This window comes from Oncorhynchus masou, chromosome 33 (assembly GCF_036934945.1).
Source record: "Oncorhynchus masou masou isolate Uvic2021 chromosome 33, UVic_Omas_1.1, whole genome shotgun sequence".
Taxonomy (NCBI): Eukaryota; Metazoa; Chordata; class Actinopteri; order Salmoniformes; family Salmonidae; genus Oncorhynchus; species Oncorhynchus masou.
Genome location: NC_088244.1, coordinates 1,777,564 through 1,794,461, shown reverse-complemented (window position 1 = coordinate 1,794,461; position 16,898 = coordinate 1,777,564). Strand labels below are relative to the sequence as shown.

Here is a 16,898-nt window from a genome sequence, read left to right as displayed (position 1 = left end):
CCCACCCATCTCCACTGGTATTGTGTATTATAAACTAGGTGGTTCGAGCCCTGAATGCTGACTGGCTGACAGCCGTGGCATATTTAAGTGATAATGTCCTCGAAGCCAGTGTTTGGAGGATGTATTGGCACGCTTAATTATACAGTAAGGAAGTCGCAGCACACAAACTCCACTGGTATTGTTAATTATATGTAAGCCCCCCCCCCCCCCCCCCCCCCCCATCTCTGCCTAAACACTAAAACATGCTGATTCAGTAAAACTTTACTGCAGTAACCTGTAGTGGTGCAACGCTTAACAAAACCTCGTGGTGGTGGTGGGGGGGCTCTCGTCTAGGCCGCATACAACAACAACCATTTAACTCGAGCACGTCTGGTTATTGATGACAGTCATCACGCGACAAAGAGAAACAGAATATGGAAAATAGTCTCTGTTCACAAAAGCAAATCACAGTCAGTTATTTATAAAAAGTTGCGACAGAATTAAAACATCATTAGAAAACGGGTTGAGATAGCACACAAAAGCTATAGGTCTTTAACGTTGTACGAATCTACCGGTAAATAGCAATCAACTAAGACGCCCACCAAGATAGGACAGCGGTGTTTCCGGGACAGTGTGGGACAGACCGTAACTTCTAGATTCATGACAACCAGCCAACAAGAGAGGCGGAAATGCCGCATCCACTGCAGCTGCCTGTTATAACTAGCAAGCGCATAACGACAAGAAACAACGACTGATCTTCTGCAATGGCTAAATGTACACGGGACAAACTGAGGCAAGAGAGAGCGTCAAATGTCATATGTGGGTACAAAGTAACTCATATCAAGGTAATAATAATAATAATAATTGCCCATCAAATAAATAAAAATCGAAAATACCACAATGATACAGCAAAGTCCAAAACTGAAACAAAAAAGGAATATCATAACATGTGTTCTGTTGGCTATAACACTCCACGTTATTTCGAGTGAATGACCCCCCCTACAAAATATTCACTGGTCGACAGTCAGCACTGGGGCCGAACCAGTCTACCGAACCAGATAACACACCAACTTAGTCAGTCGTTTTGGTGAACAACAAAAGGGACGTCAAAAATGTCCGGCAACAGCACCAAGAGGCCAAAGCTATTATTAGTAGGCCGTGTGCAGCTGACTAACTTATCACATAAAGTCGTTTTGGCAAGTGGATCACTGTTGAATACGGTCGGAAAAGGAATAACAATAAAACGTGCCATCACCAGACTGCCTCCCTTCCTGCGCTCGGTCCGTGTTGGGAGACCAGCGCTGCTGGACTGGGGCCTAACGTTGTGCTGCTACCTTCAGCTAAAACAGAGCCGCTGAATGGTATACAGCTATAGCATAGGTAGCGAACATATGTTTTTAAATAACCCCGAATGCAATATCTAGGCTATGACTAGGCGCCTACAATGAATAATCGAGCAGAAATAACCGTATGTACATTACTGGAGTAGCTATTGTAACTAGTTATTTCGCACCTAGTGTCCATTGATTTGCCTGGCTTACCAATAATCCTTCTCTGTCCCTTCTCTGTGCAAACCGCTCCTCTCTTGTGTGTAAACGTCAATAACGATGCTTGTTCTGCTGACAAAAATAAATACAAAATGGGGTGAAAAGGTTTCGGACTATACTGTCGAGTCACTAAGTCGTTGAGCTGGTCGAGTCCTGTGTATTCGCGTTCCTGTATTTGCGAGCACAAGACGGGAACAAAAACCAAAATGGCAGAGGTAGATACTCTTTCCTCGAATATCTCTGGCGGAAGGGGTGGCCTTAGCCAGAGAGGAAGACGCGAAGCGAGATGATCCACGTCCATCAAACCTCTGTCCACACACACGGGTAAACAGCGATAAGCTGCCTTGTCGCACTTCGGACGAATCTCACTTGTTAGGGCCCGAAACCATCTAGTCATTATATACCGTATCTCTGCCTCCACAAATTCAATGGGCTTTATTGGCATGGGAAACCCATGTTTGTTTACATTGTCAAAGTGAAAAGGATAAAAATGTGAAATAAACAAATCAAAATGAAAAGTAAACATTTAAAAAAGTTTCAGAGGAAGAGAGACATTTCAAATGTCATATTATATGTGCGCTCTCCAAATCTGCCCCTCATTGGCATCTCTGTGCTATCAGTGATCCTTGGGATGTTTCCTTCGGTAAGGGGTTTACGGTAGTTTAAGGCATGTATGACAGAAAGATGGTTACCATGGACACTGACTAAACATCTCAGAGATATAGATATATATATATATATATATATATATATAGCAGCAAAAAAATAAATGTCCTCTCACTGTCAACTGCATTTATTTTCAGCAAACTGAACATGTGTAAATATTTGTATGAACACAACAAGATTCAACAACAGACAAACTGAACAAGTTCCACGGACATGTGACTAAGATAAATGGAATAATGTGTTCCTGAACAAAGGCGGGGTCAAAATCAAAAGTAACAGTCAGTATGTGGTGTGGCCACCAGCTGCATTAAGTACTGCAGTGCATCTCCTCCTCATGGACTGCACCAGATTTGCCAGTTCTTGCTGTGAGATGTTACGCCACTCTCCCACAAAGACACCTGCAAGTTCCCAGACATTTCTGGGGGGGAATGGCCCTAGCCCTCACACTCCGATCCAACAGGTCCCAGACGTGCTCAATGGGATTGAGATCCGGCCTTTTTGCTGGCCATGGCAGAACACTGACATTCCTGCTTGCAGGAAATCACACACAGAACGAGCAGAATGGCTGGTGGCATTGTAATGCTGGAGGGTCATGTCAGGATGAGCCTAGAGGAAGGGTACCACATGAGGGAGGAGGATGTCTTCCCTGTAACGCACAGCGTTGAGATTGCCTGCAATGACAACAAGCTCAGTCCGATGATGCTGTGGCACACCGCCCTAGACCATGACTTACCCTCCACCTCCAAATCGATCTCGCTCCAGAGTACAGGCCTCAGTGTAACACTCATTCCTTCCACGATAAATGCAAATCTGACCATCACCCCTGGTGAGACAAAACCGCGACTCGTCAGTGAAGAGCACTTTTTGCCAGTCCTGTCTGGTCCAGCGACGGTGGGTTTGTGCCCATAGGCGATGTTGTTGCCGGAGATGTCTGATGAAAACCTGCCTTACAACAGGCCTACAAGCCCTCAGTCCAGTCTCTCTCAGGCTATTGCAGACAGATGGTGGGATTGTGCGTTCCTGGTGTAACTCGGGCAGTTGTTGTTGCCATCCTGTACCTGTCCCGCAGGTGTGATGTTAGGATGTGCAGGTGTTGTTACACGTGGTCTGCCACTGTGAGGACGATCAGCTGTCCGCCCGGTCTCGCCGTAGCGCTGTCTTAGGCGTCTCACAGTACGGACATTGCAATTTATTGCCCTGGCCACATCTACAGTCCTCATGCCTCCTTGCAGCATACCTAAGGCATGTTTACGCAGAAGGGCAAGGACTCTGGGCATCTTTCTTTGTGTTTTTCAGAGTCAGTAGAAAGGCCTCTTTAGTGTCCTTAGTTTTCATAACTGACCTTAATTGCCTACAGTCTGTAAGCTGTAGTGTCTTAACTTCTTATGGCTGCAGGGGCAGTATTGAGTAGCTTGGATGAAAGGTGCCCAGAGTAAACTGCCTGCTCCTCAGTCCCAGATGCTAATATATGTATATTATTATTAGTATTGGATAGAAAACACTCTGAAGTTTCTAAAACGGTTTGAATGATGTCCGTGAGTTTAACAGAACTCATATGGCAGGCAAAAATCAGAGAAAAAATCCAACCAGAAAGTGGGAAATCTGAGGTTGGTCGATTTTCAACTCAGCCCCTATCGAAGATAGTGGGATATTGGTCATGTTGCACTTCCTAAGGCTTCCACTAGATGTCAACCGTCTTTAGAAACTTGTTTGAGGCTTCTACTGTGAAGGGGGGCTGAATGAGAGGGGAATGGGTCAGAGGACTGCCAGCAGTCACGCGCTGGTCACACGCATTTCACATGAGAGGTATCTCTCGTTCCTTTGCTTTTCTGAAGACAAAGGAATTCTCCGGTTGGAAAATAATTGAAGATTTATGTTAAAAACATCCTAAAGATTGATACATCGTTTGACAAGTTTCTATGGGCTGTAGCGGAACTTTTTGACATTTTGACTAGTGAACGCGCTTCGTGAGCTTTGATTTGTTTACCAAACCAAACACGCTAACTAAAGTAGCTATTTGGACATAAAGGATGGATATTATCGAACAAAAACATTTATTGTGGAACTGGGATTCCTGGGAGTGCATACTGATGAAGATCATCAAAAGGTAAGTGAATATTTATAATGTTATTTCTGACTTCTGTTGACTACCCAACATGGCGGATATACTGATAACAAGTTCAAACAGGTGCCATTAATACAGGTAACGAGTGGAGGACAGAGGAGCCTCTTAAAGGTCTGTGAGAGCCAGAAATATTGCTTGTTTGTAGGTGACCAAATACTTATTTTCCACCATAATTTGCAAATAAATTCATTAAAAATCCTACAATGTGATTTTCTGGATTTTTTTTTTCTCATTTTGTCTGTCACAGTTGAAGTGTACCTATGATGAAAATTACAGGCCTCTCTCGTCTTTTTAAGTGGGAGAACTTGCACAATTGGTGGCTGACTAAATACTTCTTTGCCCCACTGCATGTATTTGTTTGCCTGAGTGCCGTACTCAGATTATTGCATGGTTTGAAATCTGACACAGTGGTTGCATTAAGGAGAAGTTTATCTATATATCCATATATAACACTTGTATTTTCATCAACATTTATAATGAGTATTTCTGTAAATTGATGTGGCTCTCTGCAATATCACCGGGAGGTTTTTGGAACTACTGAACATAACGCGCAAATGTAACCTGAGATGTTTGGATATAAATATGCACTTTATCAAACAAAACTTACATGTATTGTGTAACATGAAGTCCTATGAGTGTCATCTGATGAAGATCATCAAAGGTTAGTGATTCAATCTCTCTCTATTTCTGGGTCTAAATACTTCTGTAAATATGATCTGTTTTAAAATGTCTAAACTTGTTTCTGCATTGTCTATGGGATATTGTGATGTTATACTATATACATTATGTGTGTAGATTGATGAGGGGGGAAAACGATTTATTACATTTTAGAATAAGGCTGTAACGTAACAAAATGTGGAAAAAGTCAAGGGGTCTGAATACTTTCTGAATGCACTGTATAAAAAAAATATGGCACACCGGTCTGAGTGGACTAATCCATTGTAGAGGCCTGTCTGAGTGGACTAATCCATTGTAGAGGCCGGTCTGAGTGGACTAATCCATTGTAGAGGCCTGTCTGAGTGGACTAATCCATTGTAGAGGCCGGTCTGAGTGGACTAATCCATTGTAGAGGCCTGTCTGAGTGGACCAATCCATTGTAGAGGCCTGTCTGAGTGGACCAATCCATTGGGGAGGCTGCGCGGATGGCACACCAGTAGTACATTTACCATTAATTACCATAATTTTAAATCTACAAGGTTTGTTTAGTTATAATAATTTCTGTTAATGCATTCAATATATGATTATTCAAGTTTTTACAGTTGTCATTGTAACAGTGGACACGTTGTTTGCAGAGCGCCCAACCTAGGCTACAGTTGTGAAAAATACGTTTTGGTTTATTTCATTACGTTTACAGATTGTCAATTTATTCATTGTCTTTTGTTTGGAGCGTCAATGTTGAGTAAGGACAAGCACCTGACAACAGATAGAACTAGGCTACCTGGCCTGTCTGTGTGCAAATGTAGGCCAATAAAATGTGCCCCTTTGGGGATGTGATACTATTTCTGATTGTCTTAACTCCCCATCACTGTGGAGCTTCTCAAAATATCTCTCTCTCTTCGGCCTCAAAAAGCAAGTCTGTTTTTTTTTTTATTATTATTTTTTACATCCATTGAGAATGACACTAGTTCGTCAACGTAGCCTATTAGAAAACACATTTCAGCCTATTAGAAAACACATTTCAGCCCTCTCCCTTTCAATAACCACTCAGCATGAAAGGAGGGGGATTTGAGGCTCTGATCTGGTGGAAATGTTATAAAACACCAACCTGATTACTTCTTATAGACTACAGCTGTGTCTGTCTGGAGTTCACCAGGGCAGGAAACGCTAAGGGCCCATAATATTTTATATAATGTTGCAAGTTTGCTAGTGCTAGCTTCAGACCAGACCCAAGTTAATAGTTGATACAATATTTCAAGTTTCTTCCAGACAGGCCATGGATAGCCAATGTGATTTATAGGATATTTATTTTTAAAATCAGGATATTTTCTACCTGCAGGCTGCAATGTTTTTATTTGTTGGCTTTATGTAGGCTATGTTTACATATTGGCAATAGAAGTTACTGTTAGATTTGTATCAATTTTCATTTAGATAAAATTTTGATTAACCACATGACATTGCAATATGAAGATCATTATAAATTAAATGAAAATGTTCCATGAAACATGCGTATGAATATCATAACTGGCACGCAGGGTCAGTAGAAATGGTCGGATAACTTGGCACTCCAAATAGAAAGGTTGCTTGACCGCTGATGAAGCCCGTTACTGGCAACTTCAGGAGCATAAAGGGCAGAATCTGTGGGGCGCCGGGGGACAGGTTTGATTTCGTCTGGTTAGGTGATATTGATCTCTGGCTCTCTCTTTAGTAATTTGTAGCTTCATTTTTAAAAATCGCAGGGCTTAAAGCATCAGACAAGCACAGTAGCCTACATATAGTTGATTTTATTCAAACATAGGGTGTGTCTATATGGAAAAATATATGTTTAAAAGAATAGAAGACTCTCAGCCCTAGTCCTAGCACTGCACATACGACATGACGTACAACCAACATTTGGGACATCCAACAGGGGTCTGGAGAACGGAACAGCCCGACCGGGTCTGGAGAACGGAACAGCCCGACCGGGTCTGGAGAACGGAACAGCCCGACCGGGTCTGGAGAACGGAACATTCCGACCGGGTCTGGAGAACGGAACATTCCGACCGGGTCTGGAGAACGGAACAGCCCGACCGGGTCTGGAGAACGGAACATTCCGACCGGGTCTGGAGAACGGAACATTCCGACCGGGTCTGGAGAACGGAACAGCCCGACCGGGTCTGGAGAACGGAACAGCCCGACCGGGTCTGGAGAACGGAACATTCCGACCGGGTCTGGAGAACGGAACAGCCCGACCGGGTCTGGAGAACGGAACAGCCCGACCGGGTCTGGAGAACGGAACAGCCCGACCGGGTCTGGAGAACGGAACAGCCCGACCGGGTCTGGAGAACGGAACAGCCCGACCGGGTCTGGAGAACGGAACAGCCCGACCGGGTCTGGAGAACGGAACAGCCCGACCGGGTCTGGAGAACGGAACAGCCCGACCGGGTCTGGAGAACGGAACAGCCCGACCGGGTCTGGAGAACGGAACATTCCGACCGGGTCTGGAGAACGGAACAGCCCGACCGGGTCTGGAGAACGGAACATTCCGACCGGGTCTGGAGAACGGAACAGCCGTTCGTGCATCCTTGACCCACTCAAACTACGCCAGTACCAACATACTGACCCAAGTTCATGGGAATTCACCCTGTCTGGGACAGAAGAAAATGTGGCAAATTCATGTCGTGTATGCCCAGCATAAGAGCAAGTCGAGTTGAATAAATATCTATATACACACACAGTCTAATTGAGGCTACCAGATAACCCTGTTTATTATTTTGTCTAAAACATATTTTGACAATGTCATAATTACATTTTAACAAATTCCAAACGCAAGCTTTAAGTAAATGATCAATTTCAAGCGATTTCATACCAAAAAAACCTATGTTAGTAATGGCCCATCGCTGGTGAGCTTCCAAAGTAAAAGCTTCCAAAGTAAATATTGAATATTCATGATCACCATTCCTGTATTTATTTTCAGCTGCATATTTATGTCAATCACCAATCACAATTTTACATTTGACAAATAGCGGTACAGGAAATCAGCAATTGGTTCTCAAACTTTTTGACCCCCCAAAAAGGAGTGGTTCAATCTCTGAAGCTACCATTAAAACTAGAGCCACAGCTACATATGACGACACCGACCTCTGGATTTTATGTCGGGGTCTCAACTTAATGTTGAGAGTTAAAATAGTAGAATACAAAAGGTGCAATTGCGAAATTTTGTTGTGCATCAGTTTCTTGTTAGTACCTTCAGAAAATATTCATATATATTGACTAATTCTATATTTTGTTGTGTTCAAAATGGATTAAATAGATTATCTCACCCATCTACACACAATACCTTATAATGACAAAGTGAAAACATGGCTTTTGATTTTGGCACATTTATTGAAAATTTAAATACAGAAATCTCATGAACATAAGTATTCACACCCGAGTCAATACATGCACCTTTGATAATCGATTACAGCTGTGAATCTTTCTAGGCGCATATGCGTAGCTAGGCGCTAAAGTAAAACTTGTTTAGACGATTGACGCGCTGCAAGTCCAATCTACTCTCCAATCTACTCATATACCCACACGGGTGATTGACAAATCACCAAAGTCTGCAGTCCAGTCGGTTGTGGTAATGCACCTTAAAGTTGGTTGGCAAGCGCCAGATAAATGAACGAGGAGAAATTAATCAAAGACAACCAACTACCCTTTTTTTTCTGGAGTAATTGTCAGAGTAGAGAACACACAATTTTATGTGACTCAAAATGGTTGAAAATTCTAGAAATATCCAGCAACAAATGTAGGTCAAAACCGTCACTAGGCCACTCAGGATCTTCATCTTGGTAAGCAACTCCAGTGTATATTTTTTGCCGTGTTTTAGGTTGATGTCCTGCTGAAAGGTGAATGTCTCCCAGTGTCTGGTGGAAAGCAGAACCAGGTTTTCCTCTATGATTTTGCCTGTGCTTAGCTCTATTCCATTTATTGTTCTTTAAAAAAAAAAAAACTCCCTAGAGCTAGCCGATGACAAGCACGGCCGTCCAACTCATTAGGCAGGATTGGGCAGCCATAAGGCAGATTGACATGGGTGGCATATTCTGAGCTAAACGGACCAAGACGCACCTCTAACACACAAAACCAACAATTCTGCCCAAAAACAATGACAATTTCACTCAGCCAGTGGCATATGGACTTGTCACTTGTGCCGCCCTGTGATAAACAATGCACACTTTGTCAAAGGCTAGAGCGCAAAATATATTGAACAAAAAATAAAAACACAACAATTTAAGATGGTTGGAAATCAGATTAGGACCTAATCTATGGATTTCACATGATTGGGCAGGAGCAGAGCCGTATGTGGGCATAGGCCTACCCACTTGGGGGCCAGGCTGACCCAATGGGCAACCAGTTCCAGCCGAACAGAATGAGTTTTCCCCACAAAAGGGCTTTGTTTTCCGGATTCGACCATATTACTGACCAAAGGCTCGAATTTCTGTGTGTTATTATGTTATAATTAAATCCAAGATTTGATATTTGATAGAGCAGTCTGACTGAGCGTTGGTAGGCAGCAGCAGGCTCGTAAGCATTCATTCAAACAGCCCTTTCGTGCGTTTTGCCAGCAGCTCTTCACTGTGCTTCAAGCATTGAGCTGTTTATGACTTCAAGCCTATCAACTCCAGAGATTAGGCTGGTGTAACCGATGTGAAATGGCTAAATAGTTAGCAGGGTGCGCGCTAATAACGTTTCAAACGTCACTCGCTCTGAGACTTGGAATAGTTGTTCCCCTTGCTCTGCATGGGTAACGCTGCTTCGATGGTAGCTGTTGTCGATGTGTTCCTGGTTCAAGCCCAGGTAGGGGCGAGGAGAGGGACGGAAGCTATACTGTTACACTGGCAATACTAAAGTGACTATAAGAACATCCAATAGTCAAAGGTTAATGGAATACAAATGGTATAGAGAGAAAGAGTCCTATAATTCCTATAATAACTACAACCTAAAAACTTCTTACCTGGGAATATTGAAGACTCATGTTAAAAGGAACCACCAGCTTTCATATGTTCTCATGTTCTGAGCAAGGAACTGAAACGTTTTTTACATGGCACATATTGCACTTTTACTTTCTTCTCCAACACTTTGTTTTTGCATTATTTAAACCAAATTGAACATGTTTCATTATTTATTTGAGGCTAAATGGATTTTTAGTGATGTATTATATTAAGTTAAACTAAGTGTTCATTCAGTATTGCTGTAATTGTCATTATTATTATTAATCGGCGTTGAAAAATCATAATCGGTCGACCTCTACTCTGATCCCATGTGGTATCGCCACTGGGAGGCTGTTAGGCAACTGTTTTAAACGCATGTGGTCAACTGGGTGTGCAGGTTTTTGTTCAAGCCCTGCTCAAACACATCAGAGCCTGTTTATCAAGGTCCGTTTGAGCAGCTAATTTCTTAAAATGTGGTTTGTTAGAGGGGTAATGGAATAAAAGCCTGCACACCCATTATCTCTCCTGGAGGATGGTTGACCACCTTTGATGTATAACATTGCAACCAAATACATACCTTTTTAAATAATTTGCTCATTCAATATATCAAAGATCAAATGCCTATGGTCGGCAAAAAATATTTGTATTCAGCTGAAGCCCACAAAAAGTCTTCAGGAAATGTACTTTCACACATGCAGGTGCTGCTTTTAAAAACACACGTTGAAGTGTCATCCCGATCCTGGCTGATATGTTGATTTTTTACAACTTTATTGATCAAATATTTTAAAACTGCATAAATAAATGACATTAAACAGAAATTAAATTAATTTCAATTACTTTTATCATTTTCCAGAACTTTTCCAGGCCTGGGGAAAAAACATCAAACTCCATGACTTTTCCAGGGTTTTTAAATGACCCTGCATTTCTGTTGGAGTTTACGTTATAGTAAACGTTATTGCGGGACCATATTACGTCACACCCTGCAAGAAACAATTCTGGCATGACTTCGGCATTCTTTGAAATTCTGATCGGTTTTATGGAATAACTAATACAATAGAAATATTAGGTGTTACTTTGGGACTTTTAATCCAGTAGCCAAGTTATAGGCTGTTTTCTCTGCTACCGCACAGCAAGCTGTACCGGAGCACCAAGTCTAGGACCAAAAGGCTCCTCAACAGCTTCTACTCCAAAGCCGTTAGACGACTGAACAAGTCATAAAAATCACCATGGGACTATTTACATCCCCCCCCCCCCCCCCGTCTTGTACAATGCTGCTACTCTGTTTGTTTGGTACCTATGCAGAGTCACTTCACCCCCACCTACATGTACAGATTACCTCAACTAGCCTGTACCCCAGCACACTGACTCTGTACTGGTACCCCCTGTATATAGCCTCCACATTGACTCTGTACCGGTACCCCCTGTATATAGCCTCCACATTGACTCTGTACCGGTACCCCCTGTATATAGCCTCCACATTGACTCTGTACCGGTACCCCCTGTATATAGCCTCCACATTGACTCTGTACTGGTACCCCCTGTATATAGCCTCCACATTGACTCTGTACTGGTACCCACTGTATATAGCCTCCACATTGACTCTGTACCGGTACCCCCTGTATATATCCTCCACACTAACTCTGTACCAGTACCCCCTGTATATAGCCTCCACATGGACTCTGTACTGGTACCCCCTGTATATAGCCTCCACATTGACTCTGTACCAGTACCCCCTGTATATATCCTCCACACTAACTCTGTACCAGTACCCCCTGTATATAGCCTCCACATGGACTCTGTACCGGTACCCCCTGTATATAGCCTCCACATTGACTCTGTACCGGTACACCCTGTATATAGCCTCCACATTGACTCTGTACCGGTGCCCCCTGTATATAGCCTCCACATTGACTCTGTACCAGTACCCCCTGTATATAGCCTCCATACTGACTCTGTACCGGTACCCCCTGTATATAGACTCGTTATTGTTATTCTTATAGTGCTACTGTTTATTATTACTTTGTATTTTGTTCTACTTGATAAATATTTTCTTCTTCTTGAACTGCACTGTTGGTTCAGGGCTTGTAAGGAAGCATTTCACAGTAAAGTCTACACTTGTTGTATTCTGGGCATGTGGCAAATAAAGTTAGAATTGATGCGTATACGAATGCAAATCCACATGTTCAATGTGGTTACATTTAAGCTACCTATCCTTTAAACATCCCGAGAGATCTGGCTCCTTCCATCTGTGGTATGGGTGCAGTGATGTGCTTGCTTGTTAAATGTTAAAGATCACATCACTAGGTCAAAAACAACCTGAGACTGAACTCAGTTAGCTGTATAATCCACTTTTTTTCCTACATGCTCCCACAAATAATACAAACAATTGCATGCTGGAATAGATGGCTCACAAGCCAAGTGAACGATATGGAACTGCTCTGCCACATATTGGGGTTAGGTGGGGGGGGGGGGGTCAGCATTCCTGGGAGAATTGAAGCAAATGAGTGTTGGGGGAGGGGGTGGTTGGCAAATCACAAAGGCCCAAGTGGGCCGCTTTTCTCGGGTATAGAGGAAAAGAGGCCTGGGGGGTGCAGAGGAAAAGAGGCCCGGGGGGTGCAGAGGAAGAGAGGCCCGGGGGGTGCCAGAGGAAGAGAGGCCCGGGGGTGCCAGAGGAAGAGAGGCCCGGGGGGTGCAGAGGAAGAGAGGCCCGGGGGGTGCCAGAGGAAGAGAGGCCCGGGGGTGCAGAGGAAGAGAGGCCCGGGGGTGCAGAGGAAGAGAGGCCCGGGGGTGCCAGAGGAAGAGAGGCCCGGGGGTGCAGAGGAAGAGAGGCCCTGGGGGTGCAGAGGAAGAGAGGCCCTGGGGGTGCAGAGGAAGAGAGGCCCGGGGGGTGCCAGAGGAAGAGAGGCCCTGGTGGGTGCAGAGGAAGAGAGGCCCTGGGGGTGCAGAGGAAGAGAGGCCCTGGGGGTGCAGAGGAAGAGAGGCCCGGGGGTGCCAGAGGAAGAGAGGCCCGGGGGGTGCAGAGGAAGAGAGGCCCGGGGGTGCAGAGGAAGAGAGGCCCTGGTGGGTGCAGAGGAAGAGAGGCCCTGGGGGGTGCCAGAGGAAGAGAGGCCCTGGGGGGTGCAGAGGAAGAGAGGCCCGGGGGGTGCAGAGGAAGAGAGGCCCTGGTGGGTGCAGAGGAAGAGAGGCCCTGGTGGGTGCAGAGGAAGAGAGGCCCGGGGGTGCCAGAGGAAGAGAGGCCCTGGGGGTGCAGAGGAAGAGAGGCCTGGGGGTGCCAGAGGAAGAGAGGCCCGGGGGTGCAGAGGAAGAGAGGCCCGGGGGTGCCAGAGGAAGAGAGGCCCTGGGGGTGCAGAGGAAAAGAGGCCTGGGGGTGCAGAGGAAGAGAGGCCCGGGGGTGCCAGAGGAAGAGAGGCCCTGGGGGGTGCAGAGGAAAAGAGGCCTGGGGGTGCAGAGGAAAAGAGGCCCTGGGGGGTGCAGAGGAAGAGAGGCCCTGGGGGGTGCAGAGGAAGAGAGGCCTGGGGGTGCAGAGGAAGAGAGGCCCTGGGGGGTGCAGAGGAAGAGAGGCCTGGGGGTGCAGAGGAAGAGAGGCCTGGGGGGTGCAGAGGAAGAGAGGCCTGGGGGGTGCAGAGGAAAAGAGGCCTGGGGGGTGCAGAGGAAGAGAGGCCTGGGGGTGCAGAGGAAGAGAGGCCCTGGGGGTGCCAGAGGAAGAGAGGCCCTGGGGGTGCCAGAGGAAGAGAGGCCCTGGGGGTGCAGAGGAAGAGAGGCCTGGGGGGGTGCAGAGGAAGAGAGGCCTGGGGGTGCAGAGGAAGAGAGGCCTGGGGGTGCAGAGGAAGAGAGGCCCTGGGGGGTGCAGAGGAAGAGAGGCCCTGGGGGTGCAGAGGAAGAGAGGCCTGGGGGGTGCAGAGGAAGAGAGGCCCTGGGGGGTGCAGAGGAAGAGAGGCCCTGGGGGGTGCAGAGGAAGAGAGGACCGGGGGGGTGCAGAGGAAGAGATGCCCTGGGGAGGTGCAGAGGAAGAGAGGACCGGGGGGGTGCAGAGGAAGAGATGCCCTGGGGGGTGCAGAGGAAAAGAGGCCTATGGGGGTGCAGAGGAAAAGAGGCATGGGGGTGCAGAGGAAGAGAGGCCTGGGGGTGCAGAGGAAGAGAGGCCTGGGGGGGTGCAGAGGAAAAGAGGCATGGGGGTGCAGAGGAAAAGAGGCATGGGGGTGCAGAGGAAGAGAGGCCTGGGGGTGCAGAGGAAGAGAGGCCTGGGGGGGTGCAGAGGAAAAGAGGCATTAGGGGGTGCAGAGGAAGAGATTCCTGGGGGGTGTTCGGATCTCTTGTAGTAGCAAGAAAGTGGAAATGGATTCTCTTCTGCATGAGTACAACATATTCTCCGTGCACATGGGACACTTGTTAAAATGTTCCCCCCTCCTTTTTTCGTCGTTGCCTTGCGAGTTGGTTTACAAGCGTTATTAATGACATGGGTAGTTTAGCTAACGCTGCTCCTGGATCCATGATCTTAACAAAAGCCGAGGACGCAGTTCAACGAGCCAAGCATGCTAGGTGGCTAGCTGACTAGGTGTCTAGCTGGTTAGGTGGCTAGTTGACTAGGTGGCTAGTTGGTTAGGTGGCTAGCTGACTAGGTGGCTAGCTGGTTAGGTGGCTAGCTGACGAGCTGGTTAGGTGGCTAGCTGACGAGGTGGCTAGCTGACTAGCTGGTTAGCTGACGAGGTGGCTAGCTGACGAGCTGGTTAGGTGGCTAGCTGACTAGCTGGTTAGCTGACGAGGTGGCTAGCTGACTAGATGGTTAGGTGGCTAGCTGACGAGGTGGCTAGCTGACTAGCTGGTTAGCTGACGAGGTGGCTAGCTGACTAGATGGTTAGGTGGCTAGCTGACGAGGTGGCTAGCTGACTAGCTGGTTAGCTGACGAGGTGGCTAGCTGACAAGCTTGACTGAATCCGTTACTTTATGCAAAACGACGTTACAGTAAAAGAGTTAGAGCCAATTAATTAGCTAACGTTAGTTATCGTCTCCTTCGGGACGTTATCAACCCAGTTTGTTATACAGATAATAATAAAAATGGTCTGTCCGTTATCTATCAAGTAGAACATGTGTCGATATTTTCTCGATGTTAATTTAGGCTAAAATTGTTAGCAAGTTGCTAGTTAAAGCAACTTATGGGGGGAGAACTCGACCTTTTCAGAAGCCATCTACAGTAGTTAACATTGGCGATATAAGTATGCAGGACTCACCACATCCGATATTACTCGGGGCCTGGTCCGTAGTATATATATTTCTATATATATATATTTGTATTTTTCAAATACAATCCAAAACAAAACCAACTTCAAAACGAATCTTAACGTTATTGTCCGTTATTCATCTGTCAAAGTCGAAGGATGGACTGAACTTTCACACTGCTGGACGGTTACCGGCACCGCTTGCAGCCAGCACCTATTTCTTCTTCGATGAGGTTTAACGGCGACGGCTATCCAATACATGTTGCATTTACCGCCACCTACTGGACTGGAGTATAACTCCCTTATACTTTGCTTAAGAACAACAAAAACAAATACCGTACCACCTAACACTACACTCACAAAAAAACAAAAACATTCTCCACTATTTAAATCTATCTATTCCTACCTCAGGCCAACAGACTGAAAGGATGGGACACCATCACTGAACACACCCTGTAACTCTTCTCACTTCAAGTCTCGCACACACAAATACCTCTCTGCAGCTGCCACCACAACTTCAATTTTCTGTGACTTACATTGCATCCCTGCAGTACAGTTGATAACCATTGCAATAAATTAAAAAAATCTAATCTTACTGAAACATACAGTACCAGTCAAAAGTTTGGACACACCTACCCATTCAAGGTTGTTCTTTTTTATATATATTTTTTATTTTTTACTATTTTCTACATTATGGAATAATAGTGAAGACATCAAAACTATGAAATAACACATATGGAATCATATAGTAACCAAAAAAGTATTTAAAAAATCTAAATACATTTTAGATTCTTCAAAGTAGCCACCCTTTGCCTTGATGACACCTTTGCACACTCTTGGCATTCTCTCAACCAGCTTAAAGAGGAATGCTTTTCCAACAGTCTTGAAGGAGTTCCCACATATGCTGAGCACTTGTTTGGCTGCTTTTCCTTCACTCTGCGGTCCTTCACTCCTTCACTCAACTCATCCCAAACAATCTCAATTGTGTTGAGGTCTGGTGATTGGGCTGCAATCTGAGGTGCAGTATTTTGCCGATTTCTGAGGCTGGTAACTCTAATGAACTTTTAACACAATTTAGACCACTCTCAGCCTCATCTCTAGTTAAGAAGTTACCCACCTTCTCTGGACACTATGGCCAGTCTTTATTATCAACTTGTACCACATCAAAGGATCACTAATGATTAGTTTGAGCTGTGACAGAGGAGGTGACAGAGGACAACGTTGCCAATCTACTATGCTTGATGAGCACCAACAAAGCAACTGGGCTGGACAACCTTCCTGCAAGATTCATAAAGGATAGTGCTCGTGTCACTGCAAAAATGATAACGCATATTATAAACCTTTCTATTAGCAGTGGTCAATTCCCCAAGGATCCCAAAACAGCCTGGTTTCACTCCAGAAGAGCAGTAAAACAAATGTAGGAAACTACAGGCCTGTGTCAAACCTCAGAACCTCATCCAAAGTTGTTGAGAGATGAGTTTGTAATCAACTTGAGGGATACCTTCTGGAGAACAGTCTTTTTATGAACTCGTCTGGCTCTGTTGTGAACTCCAGTCTGGCTCTGTTGTGAACTCCAGTCTGGCTCTATGAACTCCAGTCTGGCTCTGTGAACTCCAGTCTGGCTTTGTGATCTACAGTCTGGCTCTATAAACTCCAGTCTGGCTTTGTGAACTCCAGTCTTGCTCTGTGAACACCAGTCTGGCTCTGTGAACTCCAGTCTGGCTTTGTGAACTACAGTCTGGCTCTATAAACT

General features: G+C 45.4%; 1 protein-coding gene across 2 annotated transcripts in view; it reads right to left on the bottom strand.

Moving 5' to 3' along the window:
- LOC135527674 (ubiquitin-like modifier-activating enzyme 1) overlaps positions 1 to 15,339 on the bottom strand; it is a 72,403-nt gene extending 57,064 nt beyond the window's left edge. Inside the window, exon 1 of one of the 2 annotated variants that reach the window (XM_064956162.1) lies at positions 15,158 to 15,339. The gene's annotated coding sequence lies outside the window, so the exon portion shown is untranslated. Of the gene's footprint in view, positions 1 to 1,520; positions 1,745 to 15,157 lie in introns of those variants that run through there. The other variant, XM_064956161.1, reaches the window with a different exon arrangement.
- Positions 15,340 to 16,898: the final 1,559 nt, after the last annotated feature.